Here is a 26,427-nt window from a genome sequence, read left to right as displayed (position 1 = left end):
CCATCGACAGAGTGGCCTTCTTCACAAATGTGTGTTTGTGAGTCACCGATGATCTGTTATGGAGTTCCAGTCAACTGCAAACAGTTGTGTGGATGTGTCCTGAGGAAAAAGCGTTGTTGCTTTTAGTGTGCAGTAGGATGCAAAACAGAGAGTTTGGAGGAGGGGAATTGTACAGTTGGAAAGCTAATAATGTCAAGCAGAGTCATTCAGGGATGGAGTAGAATGTGCTCCATTTCCAAGCTTATACCAATCTGCTCAAACCATACTAAAACACCTCCTTCTTTTAGGGTGGTAAGACAGGTAAGACTTCGTCGCATCCATGTGAATCCCCCATAAAATACTCCTAATCTTTTTGTGCCTGTAGATTATTGAACTCAGGCAGGTTCATAAATGACTCATCGCTGTAGAGTAGATAAGAAAAACTGGCTCCTATGGAGAAAGTGCCGCTCATATAAGGGTGTAAACAATGAGCAAAGGACACTTTGAGCTTGTTCATTTATACTTCAGCCAAATGCGTGGGGTATTATTATTATTATTATTATTACTTGTGTGTGAGGAGTATCTGATGGGGATTTTGTGCAACTGGGGAATCTGCATTTAAAAACAACAACTGAAGATCAGTTCAAACCAGAACTGATGATTTCTCATACCAATATGGACACAGCTTTTGGGTACAGAATACAGCATTCTGAGAATCTGAACTCTCTTAAAAAAAGAAAACCCAGCCCCCCTAAGTTTATAGTCTCCTGGCTGTGAAAATAAATAGAATTACTGAATGTATGTGGGCAATGCCTTGTGACTCAGAAGCTACAGAAGGAACTGGGAAAACTCTCTAGCAGGTGGGATGTAGGCAACTGGAGCCCTACATACCTTTTGGCTCCTAGCATAAATAGCTACTGATAGCTATCAGATGTTCTTATCTGTTTCACACAATGCATAATTAACTGCCTCCGGGTCTGGCCTTGACCAGATGGATACTGGAATCAACAGGGGAAACCTACATGACCTGAAGGTGTTGCTGTGTAATGCCAGGTCAATGATGAATAAAACCACTGCCATCCACGACCTGATTGTGGATGGAGGATTTGACCTGGCATGTGTGACAGAGACCTGGTTGGAGGAAGCAGATGGGCCTGTCCTTGCCGCTGCTTGTCCACCAGGTTTCTCTTACGCACAGCAACCCAGGTTATGTGGGCGGGGAGGGGGGGTTGCAGTGATTTTTAGGAAGTCACTAGCTTGCACCAGGCGTCCTACTGGGAAGATCCAGTTTTCTGAGTGCATGTTCTGGAAGTTGGGCAATAGGGGCAGTACAGGATTCCTTTTGGTGTACCGACCTCCCCGCTGCACCAAGGATTCCCTGTCTGAGCTGCTTCAGGTCGTGGCGGATTTTCTCCTGGAGACACCTAGTTTGGTTGTCTTAGGAGATTTTAACATCCATGCCGACACGACCTTGCAAGGGGCTGCTCAGGACTTCGTGGAAAGCATGGCCTCCATGGGGCTGTCCCTGAATAAGTTTGGCCCAACTCATAGTCATGGACATGCCTTAGACCTGGTGTTCACCTCTAGTGACGTGGGTGATCTGACACTAAGTAAAAGTGAAACAAAAGAAGTGCCATGGTCAGATCACTTCCTGGTGCAACTGGACTTCTCCGCGACCCTTCCCCTCTGCAGGGAGGTGGGACCAATTCGGATGGTCCGCCCCCGCCACTTAATGGATCCAAATGGTTTCCAGAGAGTGGTAGGGGATGCTTTATCCCATGTTGATGGCCTTTCAGCTGATTCCCTGGTGGCCCGCTGGAATGCGGAGTTAACCAGGGCTATCGACTGTCTGGCTCCGAAGCGCCCTCTCCGATTGCATGGAGCCCGGACAGCTCCGTGGTTTTCTTCGGAGCTGAGGGCGATGAAACAATCGCTGAGACGGCTAGAGCGTCGGTGGCAAAAAACTCACTCCGAATCTGACCGGACACAGGTTAGAGCTCAACGTCGAGCCTACCAAGTGGCGATAGCGACGGCGAAGAAGACTTTCTTCACCGCCTCTATTGCATCTGCAGAAAATAGTAGCAGGAGACTCTTTCAGGTGGTTCGTAATTTAACGGAACCACCTTTACCACCGGGGCCTTGTAAAGACCCCAAGATCTCCTGCAACGATTTTGCAAAGTTTTTTGCAGATAAAATCACTCATATTCGGAAGGAGCTAGACACCTCCGTGGGAGCAGTGCCGGGGTGGGAGAGTGCTAGAGCTCTGTCTGGTCAAGTTGCATGGAATCAATTTCAATCCGTTACCCCCGAGGATGTGGACAGGCTGCTTGGACGCGTGAAACCAACCACCTGTCTCCTGGATCCTTGCCCATCTTGGCTAATAAAAGCAAGCCGGGAAGGGCTGGGCGATGGGCTCTGCGGGGTGGTGAATGCTTCCCTCTGTGAGGGAACATTCCCAGATCCGCTGAAAGAGGCGGTCATTAAACCGCTTCTTAAAAAACCATCTTTAGACCCGGCCAGTATGGCCAACTATCGCCCAGTCTCAAATCTTCCTTTCTTGGGCAAGGTGATTGAGCGCGTGGTTGCTGAACAACTCCAGGCACGCCTGGAGGATGCGGACCATTTGGATCCCTTCCAATCGGGATTCAGGCCTCATCATGGGACTGAAACTGCCTTGGTCGCGCTGGTTGATGATCTCCGGCGAGCTAGGGACAAAGGTGAGAGTTGTTTCCTAGTTCTGCTGGATCTCTCAGCGGCCTTTGATACAATCGACCATAACATCCTTCTGGACCGTCTTGAGGGGCTGGGAGCTGGGGGCACTGTTATGCAGTGGTTTCGCTCCTTCCTCCTGGGCCGTGTTCAGAAAGTGGTGGTGGGGGATGAGTGTTCAGACCCCTGGGCCCTCACTTGTGGGGTGCCTCAGGGTTCCGTCCTCTCCCCCATGCTTTTTAACATCTATATGAAGCCGCTGGGAGAGATCATCAGGGGGTTTGGACTGGGTGTCCATCAATATGCAGATGATACCCAGCTCTACCTCTCCTTCAAATCAGAACCAGTGAAGGCGGTGAAGGTCCTGTGTGAGTGCCTGGAGGCGGTTGGAGGATGGATGGCGGCTAATGGATTGAGGTTGAATCCTGACAAGACAGAAGTACTGTTTTTGGGGGACAGGGGGCGGGCAGGTGTGGAGGACTCCCTGGTCCTGAATAGGGTAACTGTGCCCCTGAAGGACCAGGTGCGCAGCCTGGGAGTCATTTTGGACTCACAGCTGTCCATGGAGGCGCAGGTCAATTCTGTATCCAGGGCAGCTGTCTACCAACTCCACCTGGTACGCAGGCTGAGACCCTACCTGCCTGCGGACTGTCTCGCCAGAGTGGTGCATGCTCTGGTTATCTCCCGCTTGGACTACTGCAATGCGCTCTACGTGGGGCTACCTTTGAAGGTGACTCGGAAACTACAACTAATCCAGAATGCGGCAGCTAGACTGGTGACTGGGGGCGGCCGCCGAGACCACATAACACCGGTCTTGAAAGACCTACATTGGCTCCCAGTACGTTTCCGAGCACAATTCAAAGTGCTGGTGTTGACCTTTAAAGCCCTAAACGGCCTCGGCCCAGTATACCTGAAGGAGCGTCTCCACCCCCATCGTTCTGCCCGGACGCTGAGGTCCAACGCCGAGGGCCTTCTGGCGGTTCCTTCATTGCGAGAAGCAAAGCTACAGGGAACCAGGCAGAGGGCCTTCTCAGTAGTGGCGCCCGCCCTGTGGAACGCCCTTCCAGCAGATGTCAAAGCAATAAATAACTACGTGACATTCAGAAGACATCTTAAGGCAGCCCTGTTCAGGGAAGTTTTTAATCTGTGATATTTTAGTGTATTTTTGGTTTTTATGGAAGCCGCCCAGAGTGGCTGGGGAGACCCAGCCAGATGGGCGGGGTACAAATAATAAATTATTATTATTATTATTATTATTATTTTGGAATTCGTTGCCATGGAATGGGATAGTGGTCAGCAGCTCAGTTGGCTTTTTAAAAAACAAAAGAGTTAGACACACCATAGCAATTGTATCTCCTGCTATGATGCAGAAGTCCTCCGCTGTTTTCAGCACCGAGACTGAAAATAAAACAAAAGCATCCTTGCGTGTGCATTGTCTTTAATTAGCTGGAGTCTGCTTAGCATTTCAGGCAGCATTAAGGAAAGTTTGCACGCTCAACGTGAATCAAAAATTACATTTAAATTACCACCGTCGCTTCCTTTTGCAGGTCCACAATCTATGATTATGAGCTCAAATGGTTATAATCAAAGCATCATTAGGTTCCCAAATTAACACATATCAAATAAGAGGGAAGAATGGAATTCTAACACGGTGCAGAATTGGCGGTCTCACGAAGAGTGGTTAGAGCTCGCCCCGCTGTGACCTACATAGAACTGGTGGGAAATTGGCGATGGCACTGTAAGTGCCATCAAATAAAGGCGAAACAAAGAAAACCTGGATCAACACGGTTGAGAAGCAACGTTTACACAGCAAGAATCCACATGTGAATTGGCAAAGCCAACTGGACTTCTTAACAGACTTCTTGTAACTTCAGAAAAGGAACATAGACAAGGAGCAGAGTGAATAAAACACATGCTTATGAACACACAACTATTAAGCAATGGTTTGCTTCTTTGTTTGGCTTTCTATTTAAGAATATAGGTTCGTACCAAGAGTACGTCTAGCCAAGCATCAGTGGTGGTTTGTGCAGGGTGTGTAGGAAATGGCAAGCATTTGATAGCAGCATTGTGCTCTTTGGGATGGGGTGACATGAAGACAAGGGAGTTATGAGGTGACCCCAAGGAGTGTGTGTACCTGCAGGGCAAAGCAGTATCACCAGAATTACCCCTTGTTGGAATAACACCCACCCAGGAACATAGCCAGCCTCCCTGACACTCTGGGGTGATTAATCCGGTGGTCTGGAACCCAGGAATTTCTCCTCAGTCCAGAGAGACTGATGAATAAGCGACTTCTCCCTTCTGAGAGAAGCACACTAACTTTCTCCTGGCAATGCATCAGAAGAAAGAGGCAGTTTGTTGTCTCCAGGCTACTTTATTAAAACTGCATACAAAACACACGCATGACTGCCCGTCTTGAGCAACCCAGCTTCAGAGTCTACGACTCAACATTGCTTCAGTCCAGAAGCGGAAGAGGTAACTGTAACTCCTCCCTGGTTACACTCAGGACTGTCTGAGAACTTGCTCAGACTTCCTTTCTCATCATCACCTGATGTCAACAACCTTGTTGCCCTTGCTGCTTCCTGGCAGCTTGTGGGAACTGAAATCCCAACACCCCTAACCTCACTCTCATGCTGCCCTGACCCATACACATCCTGAGGGGTGTGGTACCATGGCCAGCAGGAACCCACTGCCTCTCCACCCCACCCCCCATAAGCCATTGCTGTCTAGTATTTTGTCTCCCCCAGTGGCCAGGTGGAAGCCCACAAAGAGAACAAGAAGGCAGTAGCTGTCCATTGTAAACAACTGATAGCACATATGCACTGTGTTTGTTGACTCTCCATGGTCACCACTGCTGGCTTTCTCCCTTGGGCAGCTCATAGCTGCTGCTGGAGATTGGGAGAGTGGGGAGAGAGGTTGCAGCTGCCAAGGCTCAGCCGTGTGATGTGCCAGCTCTGAGGGGTAGGCAGAGGGCAGGGCCCGCCTAGGTGGGAAGAAAGGGGGAGCACAGCATAGCATAAGGAGTCTTGATCTCTCGATCTCTCTCTCCCATATTTTTCCATGTACAGTCATACCTCGGGATGAATACGCTCCAGGATAAGTATTTTCGGGTTGCGCTCCGCGGCAACCCGGAAGTAATGGAAAGCGTTACTTCCGGGTTTCGCCACTCGCACATGTGCAGATGGTCAAAATGACGTCACGCGTATGAGCGGAAGCAGCGAAACGTGACCCGTGCATGCGCAGATGTGCAGTCGCGTCTTACGTTCTGTTCAGGATGCGAACGGGGCTCTGGAATGGATCCCGTTCGCATCCCGAGGTACCACTGTATAAGGCTAGGTTTCCCCCCTAAAAAATAATGTCCAAAATTTGGGGGTTCTCATACATGGGGGTGTCTTATAGACGGAAAAATACAGTAATCTTTGTTAAATTTTCTGTTTTACACTTAGAATACTCATTTAAACACCCTTAAAATATCAAGGACTTCCCTTCTTCTCTTTCAATGGTTCACTTTGCATATCATAAACCCCCGCATATTTTACATAAAGTAAACCATTCAGAATTCCATTATTACACCCATCAAAACTTATTTACACTGTTGAATTTATCTTATTGCTGCCAATGTTTCCAAGTGCACACAATCCCCCCAAATATTCAATAAATATTTTCCAATCTTCTCTAAACGTATGTTCTTCTTGTTCTCTTATTCTATATGTTAAGTCTGCAAGTTGTGCATATTCCATCAGCTTAAGTTGCCATTCTTCTTCAGTTGGGACTTCACTCGTTTTCCATTGATCTTCTTTTTTAAAAGGTTTGTGCAACTGCCTCTAATCTTGCCCCTTCCTAACATTTATTTATTGGTGTGTGTTTTTCTTTTTGTAAATCTACCAAAGAATAAACTGGGATTAAGGGGTTTTCTCAGGAGGGTGGGGTGTGTGTGTGCTGTGTCTCATTGCTGTAATGGTGGTGGAAATGCTATGTAGGCAGGTGAACAAAAATGGGGGTCATGGGGGGGGGTGAGAAATGTCCCTATTTTCATCTGAGGAATGTTCAAGGGTATGCTATTCCTTTGGCAACTTCTGAAGACCTTCCACTTTCAACAGGCCTTTAAAGTTGTGATATTACCCAGTCTGCCTCTGTATCGGTATGGTTTTTATGATTTTTTAAATCATATGTTATTTTATCCCTTGTTGTTCACCTCCCTGAGATCCTTTGAGAAGAAGGGTGGCATATTAATCATCAGACCCTGTGATCAACATCTGAGGTTTGGAGGGTGGCGATATGAGAACGGGGACTTTTCTGTGGTGGCCCCCTGTTTGTGGAATGATCTCCCCAGGGCAGCTCGCCTGGCACATTCGCTACATATATTTAGGAACCAGGCAAAAACATTTCTCTTCTCCCAGGCCTTTGGCTAATTAATCAATCTATGGCCTTTTAATCAGGGATGGGGTTTTGTTTCGTTTGTACATATTTTAGTTTTTATACTGCCCTGTGTTCCTCAGACGAAGGCCAGTATATAAATGTAATAAATAAGAATAATAAGTAAGTAAGTAAGTAAGTAAGTAAGTAAGTACATAAGTAATCGACTATCTGCTGTAAAGCAGTACCCATGTCCACCTTTATCCCAGAAGCAATACACTAATAAGCAATGTATTTACATCTTGTCTGACATTCAGAAGACATCTTAAGGCAGCCCTGTTCAGGGAAGTTTTTAATCTGTGATATTTTAGTGTATTTTTGGTTTCTATGGAAGCCGCCCAGAGTGGCTGGGGAAACCCAGCCAGATGGGCGGGGTACAAATAATAAATTATTATTATTATTGTCTTACCTCAACTCCTATTACTGAGAATTTCATGGAATATGCATGCTAAGGTTCTGGACCTGAGTTAACCTCCTAAATCTTTTGGGATAGCTTCAAGCGAAATGGATTTAAAATCCGTCCTGAGGTGGTCTAAGGTGTGTGTGTGATAAATTCATTTGTTGTGTGGCACAGCCATTTGTCACCTTGACATTTATAGAATAAAGTCCAAACGCACCCTTTGCACTCCAGCCTCTGAAAACTACAGAGTTTTATTTCCCCCACCTTCACCTACTTACCGTTACAGGAAATGAATGAAGGCCGAGACACCTTTTGCCCTTCAATTAAGTGAGCTGTTTTGGCTGTAATGCTGTTAAACCACAGTTCAGCTGAAAGAAGTAGCCATTCCTGAATTAGACCTACCAACTGATTAAAGGATGTTTAGCTGATTGATCATCTCCCTCTTATCTGATTCATTCATTGATTAAATTTAAATACATTTACATAAAATCTCGAGGAAGTTTTTGTTTGTAGCAAGATTTGCAAACAGCTGTGGTACGCCTGCCAGAGTCTCTGCACCTGAAACACCTTGGAAAGTGAAATGTTTGGAACATACTTTAACCTTGCAATCCTGTACAGTGGTACCTCGGGTTAAGTACTTAATTTGTTCCAGAGCTTCGTTCTTAACTTGAAACTGTTCTTAACCTGAAGCACCACTTTAGCTAATGGGGCCTCCTGCTGCCACTGCACCGCCAGAGCATGATTTTTGTTCTCATCCTGAAGCAAAGTTCTTAACCCGAGGTACTATTTCTGGGTTAGTGGAGTCTGTAACCTGAAGCATCTGTAACCTGAAGCGTATGTAACCTGAGGTAGCACTGTACATAAAAGTTAACCTCACTGAGTTCAATGGGCCTTGCTCCCAGTTAAGTCTAAATAGTTAATGTTTTCTCACAATATTGAACCCGTAAAAAGGTAAAGGTAAAGGACCCCTGCCCTTTAATTCCAGTTGCGAACGACTCTGGGGTTGCAACACTCATCTTACTTTACTGGCCGAGGGAGGCAATGTTTTGTCCACAGACAGTTTTTCCGGGTCATGTGGCCAGTATGACTAAGCCGCTTCTTGCGAAACCAGAGCAGTGCACGAAAACGATGTTTACCTTCCTGCCGGAACTGTACCTATTTATTTACTTGCACTTTGACGTGCTTTCGAACTGCTAGGTTGGCAGGAGCTGGGACCGAGCAACAGGAGCTCACCCCGTTGCGGGGATTCGAACCGCCGACCTACTGATCGGCAAGCCCAAGGCTCAGTGGTTTACACCACAGCGCCACCTGTGTCCCTACCTGTAGGGGGTTTCAAAGTTTTGTTCCAGCTTCTATACTTTTTTCGTTAGCTTAATGTTATGCAAACCTTTGTGTCTGGGGAGTGAAACATGTTGTGACTAGGTAATTATGAGTTTATGTCATCTTGATGTGCATTAGGATATCAGGCTTGGTGACTACCATTGAATGAAATGCCTGGACTACTACAATGTGTTGTGGTTGGGGCTGCCCTTGAACACAGACTGCAATTTTGAATGGTTCGGAACATGGCTGCAAATTTGCTAAGTGAGAGTAGGAGATAGGACACCAATCATGCCAATTAATTTGCCATCCTCGCTGGTTTCCAATCCATTTCTGGGCTCAATGCTAAGTGCTGATTTGGAATATATTTATTGTTATATTTATTTGGAATATATTGGTATTTATTGTAGCTCTACCCTTGCCTTTCCTCCCAAAGCAGCTCAGGATAGCAACCAAACGTGGCTAAAGAGTACACTGAAAATAAAATAAACGTATATTTTAAAAGTTAAAAATATTTAAGGAGAAAAAATTAAGTGCAGTCAAAAACCATCACAGCAAGGTTTTGGGGGGAAATTTATTCAATTTGCATTTATAGGTGAGAACCTGCAACTTCCGAAACAATATGCAAACTGAAAGAGAAACAACCTTCAAAATTTGCAGTTCTCCGAATTTTGCAATGCCGTTCCCCAGCCCAGTAATGTGTGCAGAAATGCACACACTGGGATAATGTGTGCATAACGGTGCATATATTAGTGCAAATAGCTTATAAGGGGATATTGCTTTGCAAAACAAGTTATATAGAGAAATTGTATACAAAGATGTGTATACACTATACTACAGTCCACACTACAGTGCTGACAATTTTTATGAGGACTTGGGGTTTGTTTTATTAAAAAACAAATTGTGGAGAACTGAATTTAAGACTGGGAAAATGAGAAACCAAAACTGGCAGAACCCCCCATCCCTACTGACTGCTAGTATTTTCAAGGTTGCCAGGAAATGTCTCTTTCAGACAGCACTGCACTGGGCATCCCAGAGCATTGTGGGACTTCCTAGCTGGCCACCCAGCACCAGTTGGAGCTGAGGAGGTGTGCTCCAAGAGTACTGCCACTGCTTCCATCAGGTAAACCCACCTAAGGCAGTAACCATGCCAATGAGGTCCTGGCAGATGAGGGCTCTCTCCAGCCTAGCACCAGTCCTGATCAATTCTGAACTAATGTTGTTCATACAGTGCTGCTTCCAGGAGCTGTGTTGTCGGCAGTGACCCACGACAGGGCCTTTTTAGTGGTGGTTCCCTGTTTGTGGAATGCCCCTACCAGTGTGCCTGTCTCCACCAGCATTAACTTTCAGGAGGAATATGAAAACATTCCTGCTTGTCCTGGTCTTTGGTGGAAGAATACTGTTTCTGGTAACCTTGAGATTGCCGGATGGAGGTGTGCTTTTAAATTGCAATTGCTTTTAGAATATTTCAAACTATAACTGCTTTAAAATGTTTTGAATTGTGGTTGTTTTTAGGCTGTTTTAACCCACTTTAGGATGTTTTTGGGGATTTTTGTTTTTAAATTGTTTATGTGTTTGATGCCCTGGGTTCCTCAGGGAGGAAGGGCAGGAGATGATAGATGATAGATAGATAGATAGATAGATAGATAGATAGATAGATAGATAGATAGATATAGATAGATGATAGGTGATAGATGATAGATAGATAGATAGATGATAGATAGATAGATAGATAGATAGATGATAGATAGATAGATAGATAGATAGATAGATAGATGATAGATAGATAGATAGATAGATGATAGATAGATAGATAGATAGATAGATAGATAGACAGATAGATAGATAGATAGATAGATGATAGATAGATAGATAGATAGATAGATAGATAGATATAGATAGATAGATAGATAGATAGATGATAGATAGATAGATAGATAGATAGATAGATAGATAGATGATTGATAGATAGATAGATAGATAGATAGATAGATAGATAGATAGATAGATAAGATCAGGGGTCAGCAAACTTTTTCAGCAGGGGGCTGGTCCACTGTCCCTCAGACCTTGTGGGGGGCCGGACCGTATATTTTTTTTGGGGGGGGGGGGAATGAACGAATAACCCAGAGATGCATTTTAAATTAAAGGACACATTCTACTCATGTAAAAGCATACTGATTCCCAGACTGTCTCCAAGCCAGATTTAGAAAGCGATTGGGCTGGATCCAGCCCCCGGGCCTTAGTTTTCCTACCCATGGATTAGATGATAGATGATAGATAGATAGATAGATAGATAGATAGATAGATAGATAGATAGATAGATATGCAATTCTCAAATTATCTTTGCATTTTTGGAAGAAATTCAGCAACCACCTGATTTTTGTGCAAACAGACACAGAGGATGCTTGTTGCAACCAGAATCTTTGGTATCTGAGGATGTGCTTTCGCTGACATGGTCATAGAGCCATTTAGCTATGAAGTACTTCATTTCCGTATTGTCTGCACTACCCAATGGCTCTCAAACAGCAGCGGTTTCCTCCAGCAGTAAAATACTTCATTACTGTGCCATCCGCTCTGCCAACACAGCTGGGAGTAAATTGAGTTGGCTGTGCAGACAGCTCAGAAGAGCAGTACTTTTACTCCAGCAGTAACGTAACTGTTATTGGTTTTCTATTGGATTTTTCCGAATGGGTTTCTCTGAGAGTGTGGGTTGCCCTGAGGCAGTATCTGGCTAGCCTCCTAGATGTGACGAAAGACTGTTGGTAACTATAATGCTCAGGTGATGAGTCTTGGTGGTAACAAAGGTGTTCCAAGAGGTTTAGGTACTGGCTGGATCACTCATCCAGATTTCCTTTTTTTAGCCACCAGGGAAGAGGCAATGTTTCTTGGTGTGAAAATAATAATATTTTGGAAGGACTGTAGTTCAGTTTTGTGGAAGGACTGTAGTTCAGTGCTAGAGCATCGGAGTTCAGTGCAGAAGGTCCCAGGTTCCCAACTTGGAAGTTTACACAGCTTTGGCCCTGTATACCTGAAGAAGCGTCTCAACTCCCATCTTCAGCCCAGACACTGAGGTCCAGCTCAGAGGGCCTTTTGGCAGTTCCCTCATTGTGAGAAGTGAAGTAGCAGGGAATGAGGCAGAGGGCCTTCTCAGTAGTGGCACCCGCCCTGAGGAACACCCTCCCATCAGATGTCAAGGAAATAAACAACTATCTGACGTTTAGAAGACATCTGAAGGCAGCCCTGTATCGGGAAGGTTTGATTTTTGAATTTTGGCGTGTTCTTTTATACATCGTTGAACGCCACCTAGAGTAGCTGCGGCAACCCAGTCAGATGGGTGGGGTACAATAAATAATAATAATAATAATAATAATAATAATAATAATTATTATTATTAAACAAACACACATGCTACAACATGCTATTAAGTCTCCAAGGAGCTCCTTCCAAAGGAAACCAAACCAAATTGGGTAATTGTTGTGCTATGTTGTCTTCTCACTGCTCTGAGAAGTAGAGTGTAATATACTTTTGTTTTAGGAGCTCTGCTGCAATATCACCCAGAATAAGGGCTAGCCTATCAATATTACTGTTACTCTCGCAGAGGAATCCAGTAGCCAACCCTGCAGGATGACTTTCCACACCTCAATAGTATCATATATAGCCCCAATCATGGTGCAATCCTTCCATCTGGTCTTCGACTGGTTTTGCCAGTTACTAAGCTTAGCTGCTGCTGTCATGGAAACCCTTTGTGCTATGTTTGGTAGCCATATGACCAGCAGCACTGCAAGTTTAAGCTTTCCTGCTTAAAGCTGACGTGACTGTGGATTTCACCTCCATAGAGTAGAGTAGTGGCAAGTTTGAGACTTCAACTCACCCTACAAGGACACTTGGTCCAAGCAGTCATCTTTTGTAAACATGCACCGTGCATAAGAAGGAGGGGCTAACTTCCTTGGCAAGGAGGACTACATTCACCCATGGCCAATTCTCTGGGTGCTGAATGTCAGTGGAGGGTGTGGCGTAAAGAAGTGGGTGTGGCCACTACAAACTCTCTCCTGCAGTCTCTCTCATGCACAATAGCAAGTGCATATATATAGATATATAGATATATATAGATATATAGCTATGTAGATATCTCCTCTCTTGACATGATTGATCTGATGACCAGGGAAATGGTGATTTGCACCCAATCAGAGTGCTGGATTCCACCTATCCCAATGCTTTGCCTTCCCCTTTTTCCTCACTGCCTCCAAAATCACTGGGGACTGCAAAAGCAGAAACATTTTCTTGGAGGTCATTTCAGGCCCCTGAAACCATTCCTGATGTTTAATAAGTGCCATTAAGCACTCTTAGAATCAGTGTCATGCCAGAGCTTATTGTGGCTGCTATGGGGTTGTTGTTGTTTTTTATGTTCTCTTTTAGGGTATAATATTTTTATTTGTGTTGTTCATCGATTCAGGATACCTTTGGATAACAACTAATTAACAAGTCTAATAAATGCATTGTGACTATTTGTTGTTTGAATTGGACTGATATGCATAGCTGTTTCATCCATGGCTCCCAGGTCCTAGTCCAACACTCTAACCACTATACCATACTGGCTTTCCACTGTCACACTTGGAATTAAGCACCCAATTGCGTCTCTCTCTGTCTTTCCCTTGCTGAAGAAGTTCATGGGAGAGAGGTTAGTACTTGTTCAGTTTGCCCTGTAGCAATTTATTCTTCACATTACAGCTCTCTCCATTAAACGACATGAGTCAAAACTATTGATCTACTGAGCCGTTTTTGAACTGCGTGGCCCTTCTGCTTTGCTCAGTGTTGCTAAAAGTCTGAATGGCGCTGAAGTTATGAGACATCAAAGTTAAGCACTCAGAGTTGAACCTCTTTGCAGGATTCACAGTGCAGGGATGCTAGGTGGCTGAAAATTGTAGAGTGGAAAGTGGGGTTACTGTTAGGAATCCAATACTGAGGAAATGTGAATGAACGAACGTACCTTTCTCCACAGGGCTCAAATGGATTTGCTTCAAAAAGTTCTTGCCATAGTTTTCTCAGAATGCTGGTGCCAAATAATTTGTTGTTAGGTTCTGAATGTACACATTTTTGCTGAATAGTTATGATTATTCAATATTGATATTTGACATTTGATAGTCTTTGCAATCAACATTTGATATTTTGCCAGTGTCTGATTGTGGATACAGTGGCGTGCTGTATTTAACTGACAACACATGGGATCTCATATTTGATACCCTACTGTAATTCTCCAAATCAAATAAATTCAAGGTATATCAAGGAGCTCCAAAATTTCCCATTTACAATTCAAAATGTAAATTTGAAACTTCAGAATGTGAAGCTTTACTTGAATTTTTTTTTTGAAATATCATTTCAGCTCTGTTTATGCCCACATGTTTCTCTAAATAACACTTTTGGAGGATTGAGGTGGGTCTGTTGGTTTGAATGCCACCTCCAGATTCCCTGCAGATTTATATCTGTAAATGGGATTATGGATGGGTGGATCTGTTGATTCCCCCCCCCCCAGGTGATCATTTTTCAGATCTTAAATTCACTTCTCTGCATCATTTTGTGATTATTATGTTTTAAAGGAAAAGGGTCTTCGCAAATATTTGCCAGCACTTTATTTTTGGCTACACCACCTATATTGTCTTACAGAATATAGTGATTCAGGGTCCATCAAATCTTCTAAACCCCTGACCCCAAAACCCTGTGTCCCATCAGAAATGAGCTGTCCAAGTCATCACAGGAACCCCAGAGAGTTCCTTTGTTACTTTTTGTGAAAATTGATCTTCTGCAGTGGCCCAGAGTCACGCCGAGCCTGTCGCTGCCTAATGGGCAATTTTATGTCTTAGAATTCTCAGGTCTCTGAGTGGGATTCTCTTCCGGGAATCTGGCTTGACAGCATTAAGTCAGCTACTTTGGTCCGCACTGAGAAGCACAGCATCTTTCCCCCTTTGCACTGAGATTCTTTGCTCACGGCCATGCAGCTGATTGACAGCTCGTGCCCTAACAAAGCCTGGAAGATACTCAAAGGTTTTGAAGGAGTAATCAAAATGCAATAGATACTTTTGTGCTTTTCAGTTTTTCATTCTTGGATTCAACATGAAAAGGGGAGTGAGATTTAGAGCCAGGCCACTCTAAACTGAAGGCTGCTGTGATACAAATATATTGAGCTTTTTAACGTGGAAAGGAGCATATCTTCAATTATTTTACTTATTTAATATATCTATATGCCACGTTCTCTCTCAGACACCCAAATCCAAGCACCCCAATGCTCAGAGCAGGAAAGGAGAAGAAATTGGGGGTCTGAATGGTGGGAACTTGTGTTAGCCAGCTCCCCCCCCCTGACCTTTCTGCAGAGAAGGGGCTGGGAAAGACTTTGATCAGTTGAAGATGGAGTCTGAACAAGAGGCAGCAGCAACCAAAAGTGTGAAGAGGAAGGTGAAGCTTTGTCACCTAGAACCATGCACTGTCTTCGCAAAGGGGAACAGACTTACCCTAAAGGATCATGTGCTTGCAATCTCAACATTCTTGCAGAGAGAGAGTCTCACAAGTGAGTGCAACCCTACCCTATATTTGAAAGCTTGGCAAGAAGGGCAGCAGAACTTATTGGGACATCTTCATCCTTTCCAGCCACTTCTGAATCTTTTGCCCTTCTCTGGAACTCTTGAACTGTGACTCCTGAGCTCTATGTCTGCTGATGAGCCTGTCCTCTTACTTGCCTGGATAAATATCTCTTTCTTGCAAGTTAAGAGCCTTTCTGTGTTTTGGGTGCGAGCCAGAACAGTTACTCCTCTATATGCTATGGTTGTGATCTGGATCCTGACTCATGAATTGGCCATGTTTGTAAAAAGAAACAAAAGAAAACAAACAAACTTCCTACATTTAAGGGCCAAGATACTGAGCTAACATACCATCGTGCAGGCCAAGGGCATTAATGGAAGTGATTCCGGCTCAGAACCATTCTTGAGGCTTATAGATCATGGACGGAAGAGGCTGGCAGCCTCTTTCTGACATTATGCATTATTTCTAAAAGTTTAAGCAAGCACCAATAGACAGAATTGCTTAGTCAGCAGGTTCCCCTCCATTTGCATGCATTTCATTCCAATTCAGTCACTGTTTGGGTCTACAACAAAGGGGCAAGTTAAATAAATAGATGGCAGTGCCTCAGTGCTTGGTCGTACAGCATATGCTCTGTTGTAGCTCTTGAAAAATCACCAACTTGTACAAACCTACCTGTTTCTGAAGCAGCAGTAAAGATCCTTTCATTTTAGTTGCATGTACACTGCAGCACATATTCTGAAAACATGAATGAACCGACTTCCTCCCTGTAACAAGGCTTTTGGCACACTAATGGATTAGGCAACCTTTGTCAACCCAGTGACTTCCAGATGTTGGACTACAACCCATATACGCCCCCATGTTGGCTGGAGAGTTGTAGTCCAACAGCTGGAGGGCACTAGATTGGCCCGCGCTAGAGTTGATGTATGAAGGGCAGAGATGGGGAAACTCTGGCCCTACGGATATCAATTGCGTGGACAGGCAGAGTCCCCCAGATCCCGAGCGCCCCCCCCCCCGTCATGTGGAATAACGACTCAAGACAACGTGCTATGGGATTAAATTGGCCACAACTTTATTAAATTTCAGATGTGGGTAGACCTTGGCTCAGGCATTGGGCGTTATCCCTCCCCAGCCCCCAGCCGGGGACCTAGGGAGCATCAGGGTTATCCAGTGGGGGGGGGGGATGGGCCGGCTCTGGAGAACATATGTTCAAGCAGAGATAGCCGCCCCCGTTATGCCGCCGCCGCAGGGGAGAGCAATGACAACCTTTCAGCATACGGTCAAAGCCTCCCTTCAGAAACCCCTTTAACGGGGAACCCTGGTATCGCTGCCGCAAAGAGGAAGATAGACTAAAGGATTCTGTCCAAGGCCTGATACCGCCAAAGTTGTGACGTTTTGCTACAGGAAAGGCAAAACCTGCCAATGCAGGGAAATTCCTTTCCAGCCCTTTAACAGCGACCTTGACGTAGCAGCGCCCGCATACCTGTGAAGAAAAGTTAACCTGCAAAGTGAAAAAAAGTTAACCTTCAAAACAAGACATTAACTGAGGGTGGGTAGGGTGGGAGAAGCTCTGGAGGCAAGTGAGGATTCCCAGGTAAGATCCTCCCTCTATTGTGTGGGCAGGTAGTCCCTGCCCTACCTGGCCTGGTCTCCTTGGCAACGCTTCCCCCAGGTGGGATTGGATAGCTGACTGAGGTAGGTGGAGACCTCCAGGTATCCCACCTGAGGGAAGGCAAAGCCAAGCCTATGATGATGGAGCCGCTCCAGATCCAGGGGCTGCGCGCGTCCACGCAAAGGGTGCCCCCCGTTTTATGCGGGGAGTGGTCATTCCCATCAGCCTCAGCCAGCATGGCTATTGGTCAGGGGTGAAGGGAATTGTAGCCCATCAAGATTCTGATCCCCAGCATACGGTGATGGGAATGGCATGTGTTCCCATGGCACCTGAACATATCCAGCCTTATTTATGAAACACTCTCCCTTCTTCACTAATGGTGCTGATGTGCTGCTGCTCAATGTGGGAAGTAATCCTAGACCTTGGTGGAAGCAAAGACTCAGCTTAGATTTTTAAGAGTTTATGTTGTGAACCACCCTGTGAATGAAGGATGGTATGCAAATTTTAATGATGATGATGATGATGATGACTGGGTTGTACTCTGGTGCCAAGCATTGAATACTGTAAACCTGAAATCACAAAAACAGCAGCAATCCAGCGAGATGGTATTCTGTGAGTTCAATAGGAACCTCTTTGCTTTTGATCAACTCTAGGCGATCTGTTTTTGTCTAAGAGGTTGGCCCCCTCCTGTCTGATTAAAACAAACCCTTGAATTATATTTTGTAGATAGTGCACTTTCCCCATCTTTCTTTTTCTCTGCTTTTTGAAAGCACTTATATAACATATTTTTAATTACCTTCCTGGGTTCTCCAGGATTTTTATTATTATTCTTTTACTTAATGAGGGTCCCACCATGATACAGCTCCTTTTAAAAGGGTTTCAAATGCAAATCAATGCCATTCATCGTTCTGTTTTTTGACACCGAGATGCGTTATCTTGCATGCATGGATACCGTGTTTTCTTTGTCACCTGAGTTTCAAAAAAAAGGATCCATGTATTTCTGAAGGCTGTAAAAGATCATTCCCTGCACAATTCATGCCAGTCATTTATGCTGTTAGAAATTACCTGAGCTGGGCTAACCTGGAAAGCACCCCCTTCCCTGGATCCAGTCTCGAGTCAGGGACAGCGCCACTGGCAGACAAATGTGGGGGCGGGGGGAGCGGTTCGCCCAGGTGCCATCCTGGGGGGTGACATCGCGGCCACCCCTGTCCCCCAGGACGCTCATCACTTGCCACGCCTGCCCTGGGATGTGCACCGCTTGCTGTGCACTCCTCTGACACGTGTCATGCCCCCCACTGGCGATGCGCTACACCCCCTGGGATGTGTGCCAGCCATGCCCCTGGATGTACACCACTCCCGGTGCCAGAACAGGTAGCTCCGCCACTGGAATGGGCTAATTAATTAGGGGCCTACCTTCTCCTGGAAGCTGTAGTGAGCAAACAGACGTACCGGTAAATTTGTTTTCGCAGGATTTTCTCACCCTGGCTGCCTCCACTTCCTGCATGATGCTCTATTCCCTGACAGCCACAGATTGCTCTGGGAAATCCAGCCTGACCCATAGTTATTTGTGGCTGCCTGAACCTGACTTTTTGGATGCCCAGGTCTCCCCAAAGAGACCTAATTTGGCTTTTGCTTCAGCCTTGGCCAAATGAACCAAACAATCCTACTTACCTCAGACTCACTTAATTTGAACTCCTGAGGTTGGCCATTCACCCTAAAGGACCAGCTGCCCCTGGTTCTGAAGATGGAGCAAGCTCATCCTCTCTTGTCCAAAACTACAGGACTAAAAACAGTGGGTGGAACCAATGGGTAGATTACTGCAATGCACTATACATGGGGCTGTCTCTGAATATGGTTCAGAAACTTCAACTGGTGCAGAATTTAGTGGCCAGGTTGCTCACTGGAACAAGACGGCCTGACTGCCAGTTCATTGCTGGGTCCTAATTCAAAGGTTTTGACCTGTAACAGATTAAACAGTCTGGGACCACAATATCTCAAGGACAGCCTCTCCCCATCTAAATTGACCCAGACTCTGCATTCAAAATCGGAGGCCCTTCTTTGTGTGCAAGATGTCTGGAGGGTGGCAACATGAGAATGGGCCTTTTCTGTAATGGCTCCCTGTTTGAGGAATCCTTTCCCCAGGGAGGCTTACCTGGTGCCTTCACTACATATGTTCAGGTGCTAAGCAAAAATATTCCTCTTCTCCCAGGCCTTTGGCATTCTTAAACAATCCATGACCCATTTTAGTGTGTTTGTGTGAGGGGGTTATTGGGGGGGGGGCTTTTGTTCTTATTATAGGTATTCTTCATTTTCATTTTGTATTTTTACACTGTAAACCATAGATAGGCAAACTAAGGCCTGGGGGCCGGATCCGGCCCAATTGCCTTCTCAATTCGCCTCTCAGATGGTCCAGGAATCAGCGTGTTTTTACATGAGTAGAATGTGTACTTTTATTTAAAATGCATCTCTGGGTTATTTGTGGGGCATAGGAATTCATTCATTTCCCCCCAAAAAATATAGTCCGGCCCCCGACAAGGTCTGAGAGACAGTGGACCAGCCCCCTGCTGGAAAAGTTTGCTGACCTTTGTAAACTGACCTATATCTTCAGATGAAGAGCTGTATATAAACTGAAGAAATAACAATACTAATAAAACTTCTGGGAAGCAGGTTTCGACTTACCTGTAGGAGAAACTTCCAAAAAAGGATTTCAACAGTGGAACAGACGACCTCTGGAGGTGGTTAGCTCTCCTTTGCTGATATATTTAAGCAGAGGCTGTGTGGCCATCTGTTGGGTATCTCCTTTCTGTGCAATGCCATGGCAACGGCAGAACGCTCTCCTGTAGCCTGGTTGCAAGGGGGGAGCATATATGCACCTAACGATGGATGGATCTGTCACTTTCAGTTCCTCTCAGTTTCTCAGTCTTCAGTTCAGTTCACCCCCTTGACTGCATTGCTTTGTGATGATGATGATAATGATGATGATGATGATGATGATGATGATGATGATGATTAAATAAGTCCTCACCAAAAAAGATCATTAGTTTACGTTCCTCCTAATATTTCCTCCTAACGTAGTGCAATTTTATAGGTTATATAGACTGTTATATCAATTTTGGGTTAGGAGAACTGTTGCACATCATTTAGAGAGGTGGAAATGCTTAGCAATAGCCATATTTCAGTTCATGTTATATTTCAGAAAGTACAAATAAAGGCCCCATCTGCATTATACGTTGAAGACAGTATCCGACCGCTTTAAAACAGTCATGGCTTCCCATAAAGAGTCCTGGAAGCTATCCTTTGTTAAGGGTGCTGAGAGTTGTTAAGAGGCTGCAATTCTCAGAGTGGCTTGACAGTCAACCCCTCTTCCCAGGCAAACTCTGGCAACTGTAGCTGTGTGAGGCAACTAGGGGTCTACTAACAATTCTTAACACCTTTTGCAAACTACAGCTCCCAGGATACTTTGAGGGGGAAGCCATGAGTATTTAAAGTGGTCTGATGCTACTTTAAATGTAAAGGTAAAGGACTCCTGGATGGTTAAGAATTAAAGGGACCCCTGACCACTAGGTGCAGTCGTGGCCGACTCTGGGGTTGCGGCGCTCATTTCGCTTTATTGGCCAAGGGAGCGGGCGTACAGCTTCCGGGTCATGTGGCCAGCATGACTAAGCCACTTCTGGTGAACCAGAGCAGCGCACGGAAACACTGTTTACCTTCCCGCCAGAGTGGTACCTATTTATCTACTTGCACTTTCACATGCTTTTGAACTGCTAGGTTGGCAGGAGCAGGGACCGAGCAACAGGAGCTCACACCGTCATGGGGATTCAAACTGCCGGCCTTCTGATCGGCAAGCCCTAGGCTCTGTGGTTTAACCCATAGTGCCACCCGCATCCCCCAGAATGGTTAATCCAGTCAAATTCAACTATGGGGTGCAGTGCTCATCTCGATTTCAGGCCGAGGGAGCCGGCGTTTGTCTGCAGACATCTTTTCTGGGTCATGTGGCCAGCATGACTAAACTGCTTCTGGTGCAACAGAACACTGTGACGGAAGCCAGAGTGCATGGACCTGCCATTTACCTTCCCATCACAGCAGTACCTATTTATCTACTTATGCTGGTATTTTAAACTGCTAGGTTGGCAGGACCTCACAAGTGGCAGGACCTCACCCTGTCATGCAGATTCAAACCACTGACCTTATGATTGGCAAGCCCAAGAGGCTTGGTGGTTTTGACCACAGCGCAACCTGCATCCCAAAGCTTTAAATTATACTGCACAGATGGGGCTTAAGGTTGGTTCCAAACCATTCTTTTCTCCCCTCCCTATTTTCACCTCACCGTTCTCAGAGCAAGAAGCAGCTGAGAGGTTGGAACCAAACTTACTGATGCTTTGAATTGTCTCCCCCAAGGGAAATGAAAGGGAACTCTTGAGCAACTCCTCTAACTGTATGGTTGGCCACTGTGAGAACAAGATTTTATCCTGGATGAGCCTTTGACCTGAACCAGCAAGACTTGCCTTAGGTTCTGAGAGCCAGTGTGGTGTAGTGGTTAAGAGCAGTAGACTTGTAATCTGGTGAACCGGGTTCGCGTCTCTGCTCCTCCACATGCAGCTGCTGGGTGACCTTGGGCCAGTCACACTTCTTTGAAGTCTCTCAGCCTCACTCACCTCACAGAGTGTTTGTTGTGGGGGAGAAAGGGAAAGGAGAATTTTAGGCGCTTTGAGACTCCTTCGGGTAGTGATAAAGCAGGATATCAAATCCAAACTCTTCTTAAAGAACACCCTTCCAAAAGTAAATTATATTTGCATCTATCAAATTATATTTGCTTCTTTGGGTAGCACCCAAAGCGACCAGAATTCCCCCACCCTACCTTCGCAGACGACAAATGTCTGGGAAGGGGGTGGAGATGATCTGCACCCAGCCCTACTAACACTTTCCTTACTTTTTACACCTGTAAATTTCTGAATGATTTAACAGAACACATTTATTGAATCCATAGCTGGGTTGGGAAACATGTGTAAGTAACCAGGGCCCAGTTTCAATATTTGGGTCAGAGTCCAAAGGCTTCTGTTTCTACAATAAATTAATTCCAATGTAAAAAGAGAGAGAGATTATTTTTATAGTCATGCTGGCACTGTTATGGAGGATAAACTTATCAGTAGCCATGATTTCTATGTTCTACCTCCACTGTTGGAGGCAATAGCCCTCTGAATATCTGTTCCTGGGAATTCCAAATTGGGGGGGGGGTGAGCTGTTGCACTGAAAAGTCCTGTTTGTTGACCTCCCATAGGCAACTGGTTGGCCACTGTGAGAACAGGAATCCAGACTAGCCTTTGACCTGATCTAGCAGGCTCTTCTCATGATCTATATCCACTCTCTGAATTTTCTCTTTTAAGAACAGTTCCTCATATTGTATTGGAGGCAGCTTTGAAGGGTCTTCAGGCTTTCTTAAGCAGACTTTTATGGGAAATCAGAAGGGCTACTGTGGAAACAGCACCACCTCTTAGAATCATAGAATTGCAGATTTGCAAGAGAAACCCAAGCATCATCTAGTCCAATTCTCCTTGATGTACCAAAAGCTACACATCAGGTTCTTCCTCTGACCAGTGTAAAACAATTACATTCTGGTTCTACTCACTGATATCTCTCTCTCTCTCTCTCTCTCTCTCTCTCTCTCTCTCTCTCTCCCTCTCCCTCTCCCTCTCTCTCCCTCTCTCTCTTACAATCGCAGCTTGGCACACCTAAGTGGCTTAGAGGCTAACATGATCAGTTGATGTCCATAACTTTCTTCCATGTGTCTTGGACCTTGCTTCTACACAAGATTTGAATCATTAGTGATGGCATCTGAGAGGGAAAACGAAATCTGAAAACCTGCCTTACCGATACAAGAATTGTATAATAATTCCAAATGAGTCAGAAAAAAAGGAGAGAGAGGGAAAATTCTAAAGCCTTGACTCATTCTCTAAAGAGATGAGTCAGAAACTAAATATACCAAGTAGGCTAAAGTTATGAAAAAATAATTTTGACAGTAGGAGGCAAAGGGAAGAAAATGGTAGCTTTAAACTGCAGGACTCTTAACCTAATTCAGTCACTGGTTAACATGATCAAAAACCTCTTGAACCTCTTGCATAGAGAAGCCTACCATCTAGTTGGATTCCTTAGGGCAGTTGTTACCATTATTTTTGTTTTAATCATCTGCCCACGGAAAAATTACTATCAGAGCAGATGAGTCCATTTTGCATGGCTATGAGAAAACAAAAGCAAACAAGATACATGAAAAAAAAAAGAGGACAGTTTCAGCTAATTACATCAAAATTCTCTGAATTCATGTGCAGACATTGGGAGCTGTGCACCAAGGCACATTGTTTTAGTGGTGATCCTGCTATGGAAGCAGGCTAGGCACTGGTTGGACATCTGTAGGTACATCTGTAGGCAGATGCATCTGTAAGCAGAGGTTGGATAGCCATCCATCATGGATGCTTTAGCTGAGATGCCTGTATTGCAGGGGATGGGCCTCGATGAGCCTCAGGGTCCCTTCCAACTTTAGAATTCTAAGATTTTATGATTCTGCCCCTGATCAAATTCAGAGGAGACTTTGTTTCCTAGTTTGTAAAGGAAACAGCTCCATGTGGTGCTGATTGGCTGATCCCTCTGTCAATCAAGAAACACTTTATTCCAGGGTGGAAAAGATTAGGTGTTTTTTTTTCTTTTCTTCCCAGAAAAGGATTTTTAAAAATGATAATAATCACCACCCCTGCCAAACATAACCAGATAGGGGATTTGGTAGAAACTGCAAAACACATTTAGGAGTAGAAAGTTCCATTGCACAAACATCACTGCTTGTGATAACGAAATTGGTTGCTTAGAACTCCATTGGAGACAATCCTGTATTTTCATCAGATTAGATATCAGCATGCTGGTTTTACATATGTAACATTTATATTCTATATCTTGTTTACAACTTCTTGTTCTTGCTGTTGAAGCAACCCACCCTGCAACCTCAGGGTGAAGGGTGAGATATAAATCTCAGTGAATAAATGAATGAAAATTAGATTCACTTTCATTTGGGACCCCGGTGTGCATATTGCTTGAGAAACAATGGCCGAAAAGCATACCTGAGCCTGTTTCCATGGAGAGGTAGGAACTTTAGATAAATTGAATTGCCACTTGCATCGTGTGGTGATTTGTGCAATGCATAGAGACGTGTGAAACTTTCCCCTTTATTTCCATGGAAATTTTCCTTCCCATTATAGCACTGAATATCCACATAAACATATGGGGGTGAGGTTAGGGCTAGTTGCAACATGTTAAAGCCGTCGTGATTAAATTTCCACATTGATTTCAGTAAGATCTAAGGCCCTATTTGCACTATACATTTAAAGTAGTATGAGACAAATTTAAACAGCCATGGCTTTCCCCAAATAATCCTGGGAGTTTGTTAAGGGTGCTGAGGGTTCTTGGGAACCCATGGTTAGTCAATCAGTTCTTCTTTCCAGGGAATTCTGGGAATTGTAGCTCTTTGATGGGAACAGGGCAGACCCTCCAAGTGTCCCTATTTTCCAGGGACGTCCCTGATTTAGAGAAGCTGTTCTGGTTTCTGATTTGATCCAGGAATGTCCCACTTTTCCTTAAGATGTCCCTATTTTCATTGAAGAAATGCTGGAGGGGATTGAGTTATCCGACTCAAGAGCCATCTGAAGGCAATCCTGTATAGGGAGGATTTTTTTTAACGTTTAATGTTTTATTATGTTATTATATATGTTGGAATCTGCCCAGAAGAGTGGCTGGGGCAACCCAGTAAGATGTTTGGTGTATAAATAGTAAAATTATCATTATGGAATGGGACGTCCCTGTTTTCATCAGAGAAATGTTGGAGGGTATGACAGGGGATCTCCTAACCAACTCTCAACACCCTTAACAGATGAGCTGAGATTTAATAAGGTAACCCCCATCCCCAGTTACACTGGGTGAGTCCCTTTGCTACTGTGATGGGATGATGAGCTGCTTGTGCGTAAAGCTTAGTCCCTCAGAGTTTGCTCAACTTAGCAAGGCTCTGGTTTTGGCGGAGCCCTTAAGCATGGCTCCCTCAGTCGCTGGCAGAATCCGACAGTGGGCGTTTACGGAATCTACTCCAGCATAAAAGCTCCTTGACGGAAACGCGTCGTCTAGATTCTCGGCGCGACAGTTTCCGGCGAGGAGTGGGTGTACCTATGGGAGGACCTGAGACTTCTCCGCTGTTATCGCTGGAAGACTCCCTGAGCCATTCCTTCGTCTCTCTCTCTCCCTGATTTCCCACTCTCCCCCTGCTGCTGCCTTCCGCTGCTGCTGAGTCTCTCCTGACTTCTGAGAGCCTCTCCACCTCCTGTCTTTCCGATGGCAGTTCCCTGACAGCTACCAAACTGAGTTGTATTGATGTAGGCTGAACACTTGGGTCACCAAAAAATCCCTAATGCAACATACTTTGACATTTATTCAAACAACCCAACAGTGATGCAAGACGTTGTTATAAAAAATATATGCAGAAATTTGAGATAAATATCAATGTTGTATTTGGAAAGTAGAAAATCATTAGGAAAGCTGACTTTCAGGAATTCTGCCTAGGCACAATTAACAAAAGAACACACAGAAATATACGAGGAACAAAATAAAATAAAATTGGGAGCACAAAAAGCTAACCCCATTGGTTTGATGTGACTTATGTATGAGATAATTGGAAGGGAACTCTACTTGGAAGACAAGGAAATGAGCACCTTCAGAGGCACTGCTTAGCTGCAGATTATTACTGGTATGTATGTATGTGAGAAGGAATTTAAATGACTTGCGGCAATTTTCCATTCTCACCGGAGATTACAGTAATACTGTGCGTAGAAGGGAAACCATCCAATGCTTTCTAGGGCAGAGGTGGCCAATTTCTGTCTCCTTAGTAGTTTCTCTATTCTCCAGAGAGCTATCAGAGGGCCAGGAGGTTTGCAAGACAAATTGATCTGCTCTGCAGATGCTTGCACAATTCTCCCCCTCCAAACATCTCCTCAATTTCCCATTTTTGCTTCTGATGTGAGATTCCATTGTATCATGAAACCCCTGTTATTTTTCATGCCCACCCCAATTTTTGTATTTTTGTGTGTGTTATAGAACGCCATGCATGCAGTTTGCTGTGCTGCTAAAACATTGCAACGGTCCTATCATTGCATCTAATTTCTTTGGGTATGTTGCTGTACAGAAGGCAAACAGGGATGTATCCAGAGGAGGGTGACAAAGATGGAAAAGAAAAAATAGAGGAAAGATTGAAGGTAGAGGGTATGTTTAGCGTGGATAACAATTGATTAAGAGCTGATATGATAGCCATCTTCAAATACCTGACAGAAGATAACCAGATGTTTTCTGTTGCACCAAAAGAAAGAACCAAACCAATGACAAAAAGCTGTTTGATTGTCAAAGG

At 44.7% G+C, this 26,427-nt stretch overlaps 1 protein-coding gene and 1 long non-coding RNA gene across 6 annotated transcripts in view; one reads left to right on the top strand and one right to left on the bottom strand.

Annotated features, from left to right (window-relative positions):
- GRM5 (glutamate metabotropic receptor 5) overlaps positions 1–26,427 on the top strand; it is a 274,582-nt gene that overhangs the window by 59,921 nt on the left and 188,234 nt on the right. The gene's annotated exons all lie outside the window — the stretch shown is intronic.
- On the bottom strand, positions 9,723–10,395 carry LOC307215360. Its single transcript, XR_013838483.1, has 2 exons — positions 9,951–10,395; positions 9,723–9,914 (listed from the first exon to the last, which is right to left on the bottom strand). It is a non-coding gene; the product is annotated as an uncharacterized lncRNA (long non-coding RNA).

This window comes from Podarcis cretensis (genome assembly GCF_951804945.1).
Source record: "Podarcis cretensis genome assembly, chromosome: 4".
NCBI classification, from domain to species: Eukaryota; Metazoa; Chordata; class Lepidosauria; order Squamata; family Lacertidae; genus Podarcis; species Podarcis cretensis.
Note: the sequence above shows the minus strand (reverse complement) of the source record. Positions and strands in the feature narration are given on the sequence as shown.